The following is a 15,171-nucleotide window of genomic DNA, read 5'->3' as shown; positions in this document are numbered from 1 at the left end:
TCATACTGCATCACGGACATATCACCCTAATGAAGCTCCTCGAACTGCCTATGCAACTCCTCTCTGCGGGACTGTGGCACGAAGTTCTCTAGGAATAGACCGGAGAACTGCTTCCAGGTAAGGGGTGCTGTGCCAACCGGCCTACGCCTCTCGTAAGCCTCCCACCAACTGAAGGCAGCCCCAGAGAACTAAAAAGTAGTGAACGAGACCCCACTGGCTTCTAGAATACCTTTGGTGTGGAGTATCCTCTGGCATCTATCCAAGAAGCCTTGTGCATCCTCTCCCTCGGCACTGCTGAAAGATGGAGGCTAGAGTCTCCCAAACCTCTCCAATCGACGTTGCTCATCATCAGGCATGACCGGAACCACATAGTCTTGAGAAGCTGCAACCGGCTGGGCTGGTGGTGCCTCCGGTGTCTGGAATCCCTATACCACCTACTCTGGTGTACGGGCGGCGGGAGTCTAAGCACCTCCCCAAGCCTGAGAAGTGGCTGCTGCGGTCGGAGCACAGACCGCCTTAGCAAGACTGGTACACGCGGTCAGGATCTGAGCTACGGCCTCCTGAAGGCCTTAAATCACAATAGGCACAGGGCACAGGTGGTGCCTGAGCTGGTCCCATAGGCTCAACCACAACTGGAGCCTGCTCTTGAACTGGGGCAACTGGTGGATCTGTAGGTGCTATCCTAGCTGCGGTGCGAGCTGCATCTCTGCCCCTACCGCGGCCTATACCGTGACCTCGACCTCTCGCGGCCCTGACTGGTTGTACTGGTGGCTATCCATCCTGCCCCGTAGTATGTGTCCTCACCATTTGTGAGAGAATTAGGACAACAGAAATTTAGTTACCAGAATCAAAAGATTCGCTCGACAAGAATTCAAGAATGTGAAATTTCCTAAGGGTTCGGCAGCTCTCTAAGATAATTACAGACGTCTCAGTATCGACCCGCAAGACTCTACTAAACCTGCTCATGACTCGTGAGACCTATGTAACCTAGGCTCTGATACTAACTTGTCATGACCCAAAACATTAACATGTCGTGATGGCGCCTATCGATGGTAGTAGGCAAGCCGACCTTTCAAAATACTTCAATATTTCATAAAAAGGATAATTCAAAGCTTTTTCATACCAAACATATTTACAAAAAACCGGAGTTGAATTCAAAATAAAATGCGGAAAGATAGACCCAAAGTCATGGTGTCACCAAGTCATGAGCATCTAGATATCCAGTCTAATAAAAACAGTGTCTAAGTATCAATACAGAAAAGAAAGAAAGCATAGAAGGAGAGACAAGGTCTGCGGACGCCGGCAACTACCTCGTAGTCTCCGATACTCGATCGCGCACTAACTCAACGACCTCCGTGATCAAACACACCTGGATCTACACATGAAGTGCATGGTGTAGCATGAGTACAACCAACTTAGCAAGTAACAGAAATAAATAAGGAACTGAGAAGCAGTGACGAGCTATACAATTACAGTTCATTTTTAATAATTCAAGCAAAGAATAGACATGCTTTCACATCCGACAGTTTAAGTCCAATTAATTTTATACAGTTAAAGTTCAGGTAATCCAGATATAGAATCTTTCAGAAATTTCACAACAATGACAGATAGCAACTAAGTGCATCAACAAATGAAAAGGCAAGTACAACCTCTTAGGGAAACAGTCACTCAACTCATCACAACAACTCAAATCACTCGGCTCTCAGCCCTCAGTACTCATACTCAATAGGTACTTGCGCTCACTGGGGGTGTGCAGACTCCGGAGGGGCTTCTTTCAGCCCAAGCGCTATATCGTTGCGGCGTGCAGCCCGACCTAATCATATAAGCATAAGGCTCATTACGATGTACAACCCGATCCACAATCCATATATAGCCATAAGGCTCATTGCGGCGTGCAACCCGATCCACAGTCCATAAATAGCCATAAGGCTCATTGCGGCGTGCAACCCGATCCATATACCCTCACATAGGTCACAACTCGGCACTCAAGCCCTATCTCAGTCACTAACCTCTCCAGCCCTCTCGTGCTTTCAGAAATTATACAAATCAGCCAAAAGAGTTAATAACAAGTGTCAACAAAAAAACAAAAGGAAACAAAGATATGACTCGCAAGTAGCACTGTGACTGAGTTCAAGACATTAAATAGCATTTTATCAACAAGTACTCGACCGCTGCGGGTCCCAACAGTGATAACATATGGCCTAAACATGGCTTCTAACATGAATGGCAGTTAAATTTCTAGAAGACAGAGGGAGCATGTAATTAACAATAAGCTATTCGACTTTACAGTCTCACGGGACGGACCAAGTTCCAATCCCCCATGGTGCACGCCCACCCGCCCGTTACCTAGCATATGCGTCACCTTCAAAATAATCACATTATACCAAAATCCGGGGTTTCATACCCTCAGGACCAGATTTAAAAATGTTACTTACCTCAAACCGTGCAAAATCCTACTCCGCAATGCCTTTGCCCCTCAAATCAATCTCCAAACGCCCCGAATCTAGCCACAAGCCGTACGATATAATTAATATAGGCCCAAAGAATCAATTCCACAAAGAGAAACATGAAATTATAAGCCAAAATCTGAAATAGGCTCAAACCGGCCCCGAGCCCACGTCTCGAAATCCGACAAACGTCACAAAATGTGAACACCCATTCACTCACAAGTCCAACCATACAAGAATTACTCGAATCCAACCTCAAATCACTTTCCAAAGCTCAAAATTTAAGCCTATGAAGTTTCTACCATTTTCTCCCAAATTTACAACTCAAATCCCTAATTAGATGATGAAAATAGCAATAGATTCATGAAATATAGTCCAATCCGAGTTAGAATTACTTACCCCAATAATTTTCTTGAAGAAACCTCGAAAAATCGCCTCACACCGAGCTCTCAAAGTCCCAAAATCGAAATGGGATTCAAACCCTCGAAATCCTATTTTCTCCCCAGTTCTTCCACACCTACGGACCTACTGTCGCACCTGCGACGCTGCACCTGTAGAATTTTCCTCGCAGGTGCGGAAAATACTTAAGGGACTCGGCCCGCATCTGCGAGCAAGTGGTCGCACCTGCGTGTGCGCACCTGCGGACAAAGGTCCGCTTCTGCGATCTTCCCCTCCATCTCACTCTCCGCATCTGCGGAGCTTCGAGCGCATCTGCGGGCTCGCAAATGTGGAAATGTCCTCGCACCTGCGACCACTAGCCATCTCCTCAACTCCCGCTTCTGCACTCCTTCACCCGCACGTACGAGTACGCACCTGTGGTCTCCCCACCGAAGGTGTGAAACCACCAAATATCAGAAAACCTCAGCCATTTGCCTATGTCCAATTTCAAACCGTTAAGCATCCGAAACACCCCCAAGGCCCCCGGGACCTCAACCAAATATACCAACAAGTCTTAAAACACCATACGAACTTAGTCGAGCCCTTAAAACACGTCAAAAAACAACAAAACACGAATCACCCTAAAATCCAAACTTAATGAACTTCAAAATTTCCAAATTCTACAAACGATGCCGAATCATACCAAACCACGTCCGATTGTCCTCAAATTTTGCACACAAGTCATGTACAACATTACGGACCTACTCCAACTTTCGGAATCGGAATCCGACCCCGATATCAAAATGTCAATCCCCCGGTCAAACTTTCAAAAAATTTGACTTCCGCCATTTCAAGCCTAAATTAGCTACAGACCTCAGATTCATAGTCTGAACATGCTCTTAAGTCCAAAATTACCCAACGGAGATAACAGAACCAACGGAACTCCATTCCGGAGTCGTCTTCACATAATTCTGAGTACTCTCAAACTCCTAAGACTTAAACTTCTGTTTTAGGGACTAGGTGCCGCAAAACACTCTGAAACCAAAAACAAGACCTCCCGACAAGTCACATAAGCAGAAAAATATATGGAAAAAGCAGTAAATAGGGAATCGGAGCTAATACACTCAAAACGACCGGCCGGGTCGTTACAATCAAAAATTCTGACCGCAGTTGGTCGAAATTGTTAAAATATTTAATATTTAAAATCAAAAATTCCGACCGAAGTCGGTCGGTAAATTTAAATTTCTGGGAAATCAAATGAATATTTCCGACCGACTTCAGTCGGTAGGCGGTCTGTTTTTTGGGTATTGTTTTGGCAGAATATAGCTGTTTTATAGCGGCACCACCTACCAACAACCAGTCACCTATAATGGCAGCATTACATTGCTGTCATTCAACCAATAAAAACAACAATAATAACAATAATAACAATAATAATAACAACTATCAAAACTGTATTATTAACAAAACATCATCTCCATCTCCACTAAACTATATTAACAAAATATCATACCCAACAACAAAATGTTTCACAAGTTAAAAGTTCAAACATCATTCAATGAGTGTTTTGTATTGCATCACCTCCATCTTCACTACTAGAAGCTTCATCGTTAGCATGGTTCAAAGGATCACGACGAGAAGGACTAGCATTTGGGGAAGGCTCACGAGATGGGGGAATGGGGAAAGCACCACTAGCAAGAAGATTGGCCAGCTAACCTTAAAGGAGATTAAATTGTTGGTCCCTCTTTTCTAGCTGAACTTGAATGGTATCAAATTGTCTATCTCTCCTTTGTTCTCTAGCCTTTGTCTCTTCAAGCTCTGTTGTCAGCTTTGCGATCTTCTTCTCCATAGACGAGATAGTCGACCTATCAATTGCCTCACCTTGGGCGGAAGTCCCTATACCTTGCAATCCAGCCATATAGCACCGAAATGTTCTCTCTGAAAGGTCGTATGCTATCCCCTTTTTTAGGACCACCGACAACATCCAACCATATCTTCTATGCTTCTTCGTCTGAAACAGGTAGTCGCTCACCTTGCTAATTCGGTGGCAAGCTCTGAGTGTACTCCTCCACATTAATCTTGTAGAGACCCTTTATTTAGAAGATAGAAAATTATTAAATATATAATAATATAAATATTAATTTCAAGTTATAGTAGTTATGAAACTTACATATGTAGTCTCTGCCCGGTCCTCGACCCATCTAGTTGGATCTGCGGTGCCTTTTTCTTACGGATGTGAGTCTCCATGAAGAACTCATCATGAGTCATCTTCCTCACATATTTTTTTTCCTATAAATATAATAAAACCTGTTAAATAAATTAAAATATATAAATATAGTTTGATATATATAGAATTAAATATTTTAAGGATTTACCAGTAGTCTCCTCGCAGTCCCCATGCTCCTTGCACCCACACAGTGCAAGGAGCCACCCTTCTCAGATGCTCGAGCCTTCTTTCCCTGTTCACTCTTCTTCTCAAACTTCTCAGTGGTCCACTACCTCAACAGATCCTCCCATATGTCCGGTAGAACCCATGAAGTCTTCTTGCTCTTCTTCCGAGCATAATAGAAGGAATCAGATAGTCTCTTACGGCATTTGAACTCAAAATTTGCAAAAATGGCACTGTTATGCCGGTCCTCCCAGGCACACATAGCTTGCAAATGATGTGTGTAACTTTAGATGAAAATATTGATAATATAATGCTTAAATAGATAAGAATTGTATTAAAACCTTAAATTAGATAAAAATTTGCTCCACGAGCTCCAGTGGAAAGTCACTCCAAGTCGTATAGGGTGCATCATACAACCGGCCAAGAGCTTCAGTGATTATCTTTGTAGTGTGATGATTAGGTATGAACCTGCAAAATAGCAATTACATTAAATAAACAAGACTAGCTATTATAATTCAACAAAAACAAAGAAGTAATAAATAAATCTTACCCATTGCCCTCAGGCCTGATGATCATCCTATGATAACGATCATACCGCACTTCCTCTGGATCATCTTGCTCCAATGAATCTGAAGCGTGCGCAGATGGGGAGGCATCTGGCTCAGCGCTACTATCCTGAAGGCGAAGTCTAGAAATGCTAGGGGACAAACTCCGTGAAGAGGGAGACGGGTTCGCTGATGAAGATGGCTGCGATCCACACCCCTGCTGCGATCTAGACCTGTTCTGTGATCCAGACCCCTGCTGCAATCCAGCTGGCTAAAATCTAAATAGATGTGATCCAGCTGGTGATGAAGCAAATGGAGCAGATGACGGGCGTATCACCACATGGCCTTGTGACTGGTGACTCGATGGACCAATGTAACTATATGCAAGATCATGTGGAGGAAGCATGGTATAGCCCTGTGGTGGAGAATGGTATGAATACTGCTAGGAGGGCGAATGGTAGGTAGTATGATGAGTAGATGGATGTGGTAGAAAAGATGTCTACCTAGAAGATTGCTGCCGGCCATCAGTAGTGGAGGGATGCAAATGTGGAGTGGAAGGAAGCGACGGTGCAGCACCATCATCATGATCAATAGGCCTCTTATCTTTCGTAGACCTACCTCGACCGCTACCGGTCATTTGCATAAATTAAAGAAAATGTTAGAATTGAGAATATAAATCTATATAAGTTGAGAACACTTGAAAAACCTAACATGCTAGTCATCTTCGAAGTATCCTTCCTCGTCCGAAAATTCTTCCTCTTCACTTATTTCATTTTCATTAGGTGATTCTTCGTCCTCATTTTATATGATTGTTATTTCCTCCATATCAACTTCTTCTAATATGCGTTGAGGATGCTCCAAGTCATTTTCTAACTGATCATCCACCATTTGGTTAACATTTGAGGTATCGTTTTGGTAAGTAACATCTAGCACATTCTCAACTTTCACCCTACCAACATGCTTAGTTTTTATTACAACCAACCAATCAGCCTTATCCCTCCGCAATTGATATGGATCATAATACACTTGCCTAATATTTTCTATATTTATAAAAAGATCAGAGAGATCATACTCCCTAGTATGTATATTTACATATGAGAAAGTAGGTAAGATGCACTTACACACTCTTTAAACCATGCCTCAAATGTAGAATATACATCATCATGAGCAAATTGACTCACGAAGTCACTGAGCGACACATTGAAACTTTTGTTAGTTGCATCAACCAAATTAAATTGTAGTCCATGTAAGTTAATCTTACGTCAACACTTACTTAAGAAATGGTTGAACTTCCGGACAATTTAGCAACACATGATTTGAAGCTGATTTGTACTCCATACTACTTAGGCCCCTCTTTTGTTCGATCTTTAAAACCTCGGCCTGGTTGATTGAATAAGGACATTGGTAGATATAATGGATCAATCTCAATCACGACATTGTGCCGATTGGGCTTATTTCTAGCGCATGGCACATGACTGTCGAAGTAGTAAGAATAAAAATGGGCAGTTTTCTTTTGCAAGATAGGCTTCGCATATGGATCCTTCAATCATATTCCTCTGTTTAACAAATCATTTACACATGCCGATAGTCCAGTCTAGCCTTCGGGTTATCTTTTGTCTTTTTCTTATCATCCATCACTGTGTTGAACAAATTGTCAAAACAGTTCTTCTCAATATGTATGACATCAAGATTGTGTCGGAGAAGATTATCTTTCCAATATGGCAACTACCAAAATATGCTCTCTTTTGTCCAGTTATAAGTAACACCATATGCAGGAAATCTAGAAGGTGGGGCCTCCGTAACTTTAGTGAAATTCTAAACCCTCTCCCAAATTTCCTCATCGGAGAAAATTGGAGGTGGCAAATGACGTTCAACTGTATTCTTTTTTAATGAGTTCTTCATCCTTTTGATCTTATGATCAACTGGCAAGAACTAACGATGGCAATCAAACCATGACTGCTTTCAGCCATGTCTTTAAGTGAACGCTTTACCATTTTCCATGCAGTAAGGACATGCTAACTTTCCAGTAGTCATCCACCCAGACAACATTCCATACGTAGGAAAATCATTAATGGTCCACTTTAATTTAGCACGCAAGTTGAAATTTTGCTTAATTGATATGTCATATATCTCAAATACATCATACCATAACTGTTTTAGATCATCAATCAGAGGTTGAAAATATACATCAATCAAACTCTTTGGATTGCGCGAACCGGGAAAAACACAATTTAAGAAAATATATGGACTAGTCATACACATTTCAGGCGAAAGATTATACAGCGTAATAAAGACTGGCCAGCATGAATATGGTGTTGCAGAAACAGAAAATGGCGTGAAACCATTAGCACACAAACCCAACCGAACATTCCTCGGTTCACTAGCATAATCTGGATACGTCCTATCAAAATGCTTCCAAGCTTCCCCATCTAAAGGATGACACATAACACCATGCGACCTTCTATTTTCATAGTGCCATCTCATACGAGGAGCGAAACTCATCGATACGTACAACCTCTTTAATCTAGGAATAAGAGGTAAGTAATGCATCGACTTCACAACAACCTTCTTCCTGCTGGAAACCCACTTAAAATGAGGTTTTTCAAAAAATTTACAACTTTCTAAATCTGCTTCACCCTTATAATACAACCTGAAACTATGTTCACAACAATCGTTTCTCATAGACGAGAGTCCTAACTAAGAAACTAATCTTTTAGCCTTATAGAAATTTTCAGGTATGTTGAAGGTTGGGTCAACTAGTTCACTCATAAGGCCAATGAAAGAATCCATTCCCGCTTGAGAAATATTGGTATATGATTTGATACTTAATAATCTAACCGCAACAGACAACTGAGAGTGCATACTCCCTTCACTTAGTGGACGACTAGCGGCCTCTAACTGTTCATAAAAATGTTTTGCCTCTTCCTTAGGAGCTTGTTCAACACTTTGATGGGGTTCAAACTCAAAGTGCATCCCAAAAGCATCCGCAACCATTTCATGGTATCTAGGATATTGAACTTTATTCCCCACCGACCTACTACTTTCACCAACAATTATGTTATGAAATACACCATCATTACCATCAACCTCTCCATGACTAGTCCACACAAAATAAATATCCATAAACCCTTTTTTATAAAGATGAGTCTTAACATCCTCCGATCCAAAAAAATGTAAACACTTGCACTTCACACAAGGACACCTAATCATCCCTTCGATTTGAAATGGTTCAAGTGACATTACATGCCTAATAAATTCATTAACCCCTTCTATACTCCCTATAAAACCGACAATTAGGAAAATTCCTATTATACATCCAACTACGATATTTCATCTACACAGAGAACAAATAAATTGCATGTTATATTAATTTAAAAGTTCACATATATCCCTAAATAAGTTCTTTTAAAATTCAATTATAAGAAGTAATTTTAAAGTTAACAAATATCCCTAAATAATTTTTTTTTTAAAATTCAATTATAATAAGTAATTTAAAAGTTCATATATATCCTTAAATGAATTTAATTAGCTTAGATTGTATCGTTACACTTAGTATTAGATTGAGAACTAGCATAATATATCCTTGTAATTTATTTTAAGCTTGATAAAATTTATTTAAAAGTCCATATAATAAGATTGATTTATCCTTGCAATTTATTGTTCTAACTCTATCATTAATCATATAATTAGACTCGCTAGACAATGAATTAGTTAAGCCATTCAATTAGACTAATTCAATTAGACTAACTCAATTAGATTAATTGATATTGTAGTTCATAATTTATACCTTAAATTAATTTATATATTAAATAATTTAAATGCATTAATTTGAGTTCTATTAAGAACCATAAGTTCATAATTTAAGGTAGTTTGCTATTTATACCTTAACTTCATAATTTATACCTTAAATTAATTTATACTTTAAATAATTTAAATGCATTAATTTGAGTTCTATTAAGAACCATAAGTTCATAATTTAAAGTAGTTCATAATTTATATCTTAATTCTAAATCTAATGTAGTTTAAACCAAAAACCCTAAAAAATTATAATTTTAGGTAGTTCAATTCTAAATCTAAATCTAATGTAGTTCAAAAATCCTATTTAGTCACAAATATCCTAAATAGACAAAAACCCTAAAAAATTACATAAAATTATATTCTGAAAATTAAATATTAAAAAGCTAATAAGGTAGAATACTAACCTTGAACAACAATGGCAGTGGTGGTTCCACCGAGGAGGCAAAATGCCAGTGGTGGTGGTGGCAGCGCAGCAGTGGTGGTGGTGGAGGCGCGAAACAGTGGTGGTAGCGGCTGGGGGCGCAGGCATGAGAGAGAAGAGGTGGGGCTTCGATTTTGGGGTTGGGTGACTTGATTTTGGGTGGGATTAGGCCAAAAATCCATGGGGAAGGGAGATGGACGAGAGATAGAAGGGAGAGGGTGAAAAGATGAAAATGGGGAAGAAACCCGTCTGTGTTGATCTAATTAACATATTTCCAACCGATTTTGGTCGGTATTGTTAAAAAACTATTTGACCGTTTGACCTCACAAATACCGACCGAGATCGGTTGGAAACTAAATTATAAAATGTTTAATAATTGTAACGACCTGACCGGTCATTTCAAGCATTTGCACTTCGCTCAGAAGTTTGAGGGTATGAGTAGCTCCGTACGATTTATTATGACTTATGTGAATTGTCGGTTTTGGTTTTTCATGTGATTCAGAATCGAATTGGAAGAATTAATTTCATTGTTAAAGCTTTAAGTTGGAAAAGTTGACCAAGTTTGACTTTTGTGAATTTGACCCCGGAATGGAGTTTTGATGGTCCCGCTAGGTCCGGATGGTGATTTTGCACTTGGGTGTATGCCCGGATTTACATTTGAATATTTCTAGAAGGATTCGGCGCTAATGGTTCCGGGAATTGGAATAGGTTCGTTATGTAATTTAGTACTTGTGTGCAAAATTTGAGTTCATTCCGGGTTGATTAGATATGTTTCGGCGCGAGTTTTGGAAGTTGAAAAGTTCAAAGTTCATTAAGTTCTATTTGAGATATGATTCATCGTTTCGATGTTGTTATGCGTGATTTGAGACCTCGAGTAAGCCCGTATTATGTTATGGGACTTTGTTGGTATGTTCGGACGTGGTCCCAAGGGGCTCGGGTTTGTTTCGGACGATGTTCAAATTTGTTTGGATCATTTTTGGCTAAAGTTGCTGGTGGCAGATCTGGTGTGATCGCACCTGCGGCTGGGTTACGTAGGTGAGATGGTCACAGAAGCGACAGAGGAGTCGCATGAGCGAGGTGCGAGCTGGTAAGGAAGACAGCACAAGCAGAAGTAAGGGCGCATCTGCGCGTCCGCAGAAGTATAAGACTAGTCGCAGAAGCAGCATGTGGCGTAGAAGCGGGAATTGTTTGTCACACCTGCGTATGCGCAGAAGCAGATGCAACAATGTGATCGCATATGCGGAAATGACTGGGAAAAAGCTTTAAATCGAGGGTTTGTTTCTTTTATCATATTTTGAGATGTGGGTCTCGGATTGAGGTGATTTTGGAGGCAAATTTCATCACAAGGATTGGGGTAAGTGTTCTACACTCGATTTTGATTATATTTCATGATTTTATCTTTATTTTGTTAATTGAATTATGAGTTTTAAAGAGAAAATTGGGGATTTTAGCCTAAAGCTTCATAGAGTGAGTTTTTGAGTTTTGAATGTCGATTCGGAGTCGGATTTGAGTGAAACTAGTATGGTTCGACTCGTAATTGAATGAGTTGTCGGATTTTATGAGTTTCATCGGGTTCCGAGGTGCAGGACCGGGTTGGGCTTTTGGGTCAATTTTGGGCTTTTGATTAAAGATTCGACCTTTATCATCTCGAATTGTTTCCTTGGGCTTTATTTGATGTATTTGAGTTGCTTTTAGATAGTTTTGAGCCATTCGGAGGTCGGTACACACGGGATGGCATTGTGGAGCATTGTTTGGCTTGCTCGTTATTGGATTTGGCTTGTTCGAGGTAAGTAACACTTCTAAACTTGGTTTTGAGGGTATAAAACCCCGAATTACGTGTTATGTGATTTGTTTGGAGGTGACGCACATGCTAGGTGACGGGCGTGTGGGTGTGCACTGTAGAAATTGAGACTCAGTCGATTCCGTAGAGTTGTGTAGTCAATTAACTTGTATCTTTCCATGTATTTGTCATGTGTTAAAGAACCTGAGCTGTGACCCATGTTAGAAATCATGCTTAGGCAAATGCTGGTATTATTGGGACCCAACGAGGTCATTTCTGCTGTCAAATTATATATTTAAATTGTAATTTCGTACTCAGTCATATACATTCATTGCATATCATATATCAGTCTCTGTTGTTAATTATTGATATATCACATCATCATTTTGGGTTAGTTTCATGACATAGTGAGCCCGAGAGACTGGAGAGATTGATGACTGAGTGAGGCCGATGGCCTGATTGTGAGATTATTGATACTATAGCACCTAAGTTGTCTGTGCAGCATGTGAGTTGTCCATACGGATCCAGATATTGATACTATAGCACGTGAGTTGTTTGTGCGGATCCAGATATTGATACTATAGCACGTGAGTTGTCCGTGCGGATTATAGCGTTTGGACTGAAGGAGCCCCTCCGGAGTCTGTACACACCCCCAATGAAGGCAGGTCCATATTGAGTGCGAATGCGAGTGTCGAGTGATTAGGAGGACTGAGTGGATTGATACTCTAAGAGTACGATTCTGGTTGTTCACTATGTTGTACTGCATTGACATGTATACATGACATACAAGCATAGAGAAGCATTTTTCCTCATATTGTACAGTATCACGACATTCATGACTTCTCATACATATTGACATGTAGGCGTAGAGATGTACTTTTCCTCACGCCAATTGATAATGAAACATTTACCGGTTGAAAAAGTTTGGAAGGAAAATCACAATTTTACAAACTTACTCATATTTTGGTGTTTTCGGTAAAAAATTTGGGTTTTCACTGTTATACTTGAAAAGTATGTATATTTTCTGGAACTGTGAACGAGCTGAACATTTTATCTCCGAGTTATTTCTTGTACCACTTTTATTATATTGTTATGAACTGTTGTGGCTATTGGTGTTGGACTTTGACCTGTGTTCCAGCTCGTCACTACTTTCAACCTAGGGTTAGGTTTGTTACTTATTGAGTACATGGGTTGGGTTGTACTCATACTACACTTCTGCACCTTACGTGCAGATATTGGATGCTGATGTTGCTGTGATTGATGAGAGCGGGATTTGATGACGTACATGTGTTCCGGTTGTAGCTTCCTCTTGTTCATGGTAGCCTTAGATTTATAAAAATCTGTTTATGTACATTTCGAACAGATGATGTATTTATTTCATACCAACTTTGTAAGGTCTAATCTTAGAAGCTCATGATTTGTACTACCAGTCCTTGGGAATTCCTGTATAAAAGCAATTTTTTTATCTTTTGTTTTCTTAATAAATCTCATATATATTGGATAGATGTTAATTGTCGTACCTGGCGGGTTGGGTTAGGTGCCATCACGACCAGGTGGATTCTGGATCATGACAAGTTGGTATCAGAGCTCTAGGTTCATAGGTTCTACAAGTCATGAGCAGGTGCCTAGTAGAGTCTTGCGGATCGGTATGATGACATCCATACCTATCTTCGAGAGGCTACAGGGCATTTAGAATAAACTTCCCATCTTTCTTTCCTTATCGTGCGGTATTGATTTAGCTCGAAGCGTAACTTTTTGAATTTCCTCCCATGCATCCGTATGCGCTCGTGAGCGCTCGGTATCAGCTGTGCACTGACGGCTGGTGATTCCATGGATGCGGTGCGAGATGTGGTTTTTGGGGGCTAATGATGATCCAGTCTGGAGGACTTGAGGCCGGGTTTTGACTATAGTTTGAGCACATGGATTTTGGTTGTGTGAACATGTTCTTTTGGACTTATATGTCCGGTAGTGTCCCTATTAAAGGAAATTGTGGCTCGATGAGTGGTTGGATGGTTATATGATGAGTATGATATGACTACGAGATGTGTTCTGATGGTTTGATTGTGACGAGAATAGTTGCTTGAGATGTAAAAAGGGCTATTGGGTGTTTGATTTCTTTCTTAATGTGTTGTAGAGTCTATAGTTATAATAGTTATGCCGAATCCTTCATGTTGTTTATTTGTGGGATGAAGTAGATTTCATGTCTTGTTGTGAGTTCAGATTTAGGAAGATTAAGCGATTGCGTAGTAGCGATGGATGTGAAAGGGTATAAAGAGATGTCAGTTTGAGGCTAAGCAGGTGGGTTCTCTCCTGCGGAGTAATCTACGGAGGTGTGATCCTCATAAAGTCGTGGGGAGAGTTTCTTTTCTACCAACGGGGTACATGTGTTGAAGTTTGAATTTGAATTTGGTTGAGAAAGTTGACTTGATCATCATGTGGATGTCTGTGAGCTTAGTAGATGGTTGAGGTACTATATGGTTTGTGCTATGTGAGCTTATGAAGGATATAGTTGAACATCAGTGCGGGATTATGGCAATAATAGAGTATGGGTAGTATGAGTTATCGAGTGTTTTGTTTTATGGCTTAGAGCCAAGTGGGGGAGTCTGATATCGACAATTTAATTGCGTGGTTACGTGTTGTATCGGTTTTGGTCTGAAGCATACTTGTGGATCGGTTATGACTTGTAGAGGTTGAGATCGAGGATGACTCGAGTAAAGGAATTTCTAGATACGGGTTATGTTACACCTTACGGGGATATGGAAATCATGGAATGATTGAGTTATTATTCGTGAAAGATGTAGTACGCGTGGAGTAGGAAATTGCTCGATTTCTTGAAGGTGTGGATTACTTCTTTGGGTGTTATTGTACTAATGGGGCACAGGTCGTTTGGCCCGTTTGGCCCGTTTGGTCGGTGCAGTTAAGATTTGAGCAGAGTGGATAACTCTCGAAAACGTTCTAATGGATTATCATGTAACAACTGAGAATTTTCAGGATTTGTATATGGCTAGGATATAAGATTTACATTAGATGGTGTCGAGACTTGTGACATTTCTATATCATTGTGGATTATACACTTCAGTATAAAGGAGGTGAAGGAAAACAGTTTTAAGTTCACACAAGGTCTCTTCAGAGTGGGTGTATCGGTTGTGGTGCTTTGTTTTGCTTAAGAGAGAAATCAATGACTTATGGGCTTTAGGGCGTCATGATTTTATTTTAGGATCTCGCGGGGTGAGTTTTGGATAAGGATCGTAGTGTTTTGACAATAAGAAGTGTCACATTGAGGGTAATTCATAAGGAACTCAGAGAAATAGTATAGCTTGGTAATAGCTTGGATCAGCACGGTAATAAATATTATCGGTTCTTTGGGTACTTATGATGTGGTGAACCTCTGCAGGTGTTTTGTGGCAATGCTC

This window comes from Nicotiana tabacum, chromosome 15 (genome assembly GCF_000715075.1).
Source record: "Nicotiana tabacum cultivar K326 chromosome 15, ASM71507v2, whole genome shotgun sequence".
Classification (NCBI taxonomy): domain Eukaryota; kingdom Viridiplantae; phylum Streptophyta; class Magnoliopsida; order Solanales; family Solanaceae; genus Nicotiana; species Nicotiana tabacum.
Note: the sequence above shows the minus strand (reverse complement) of the source record.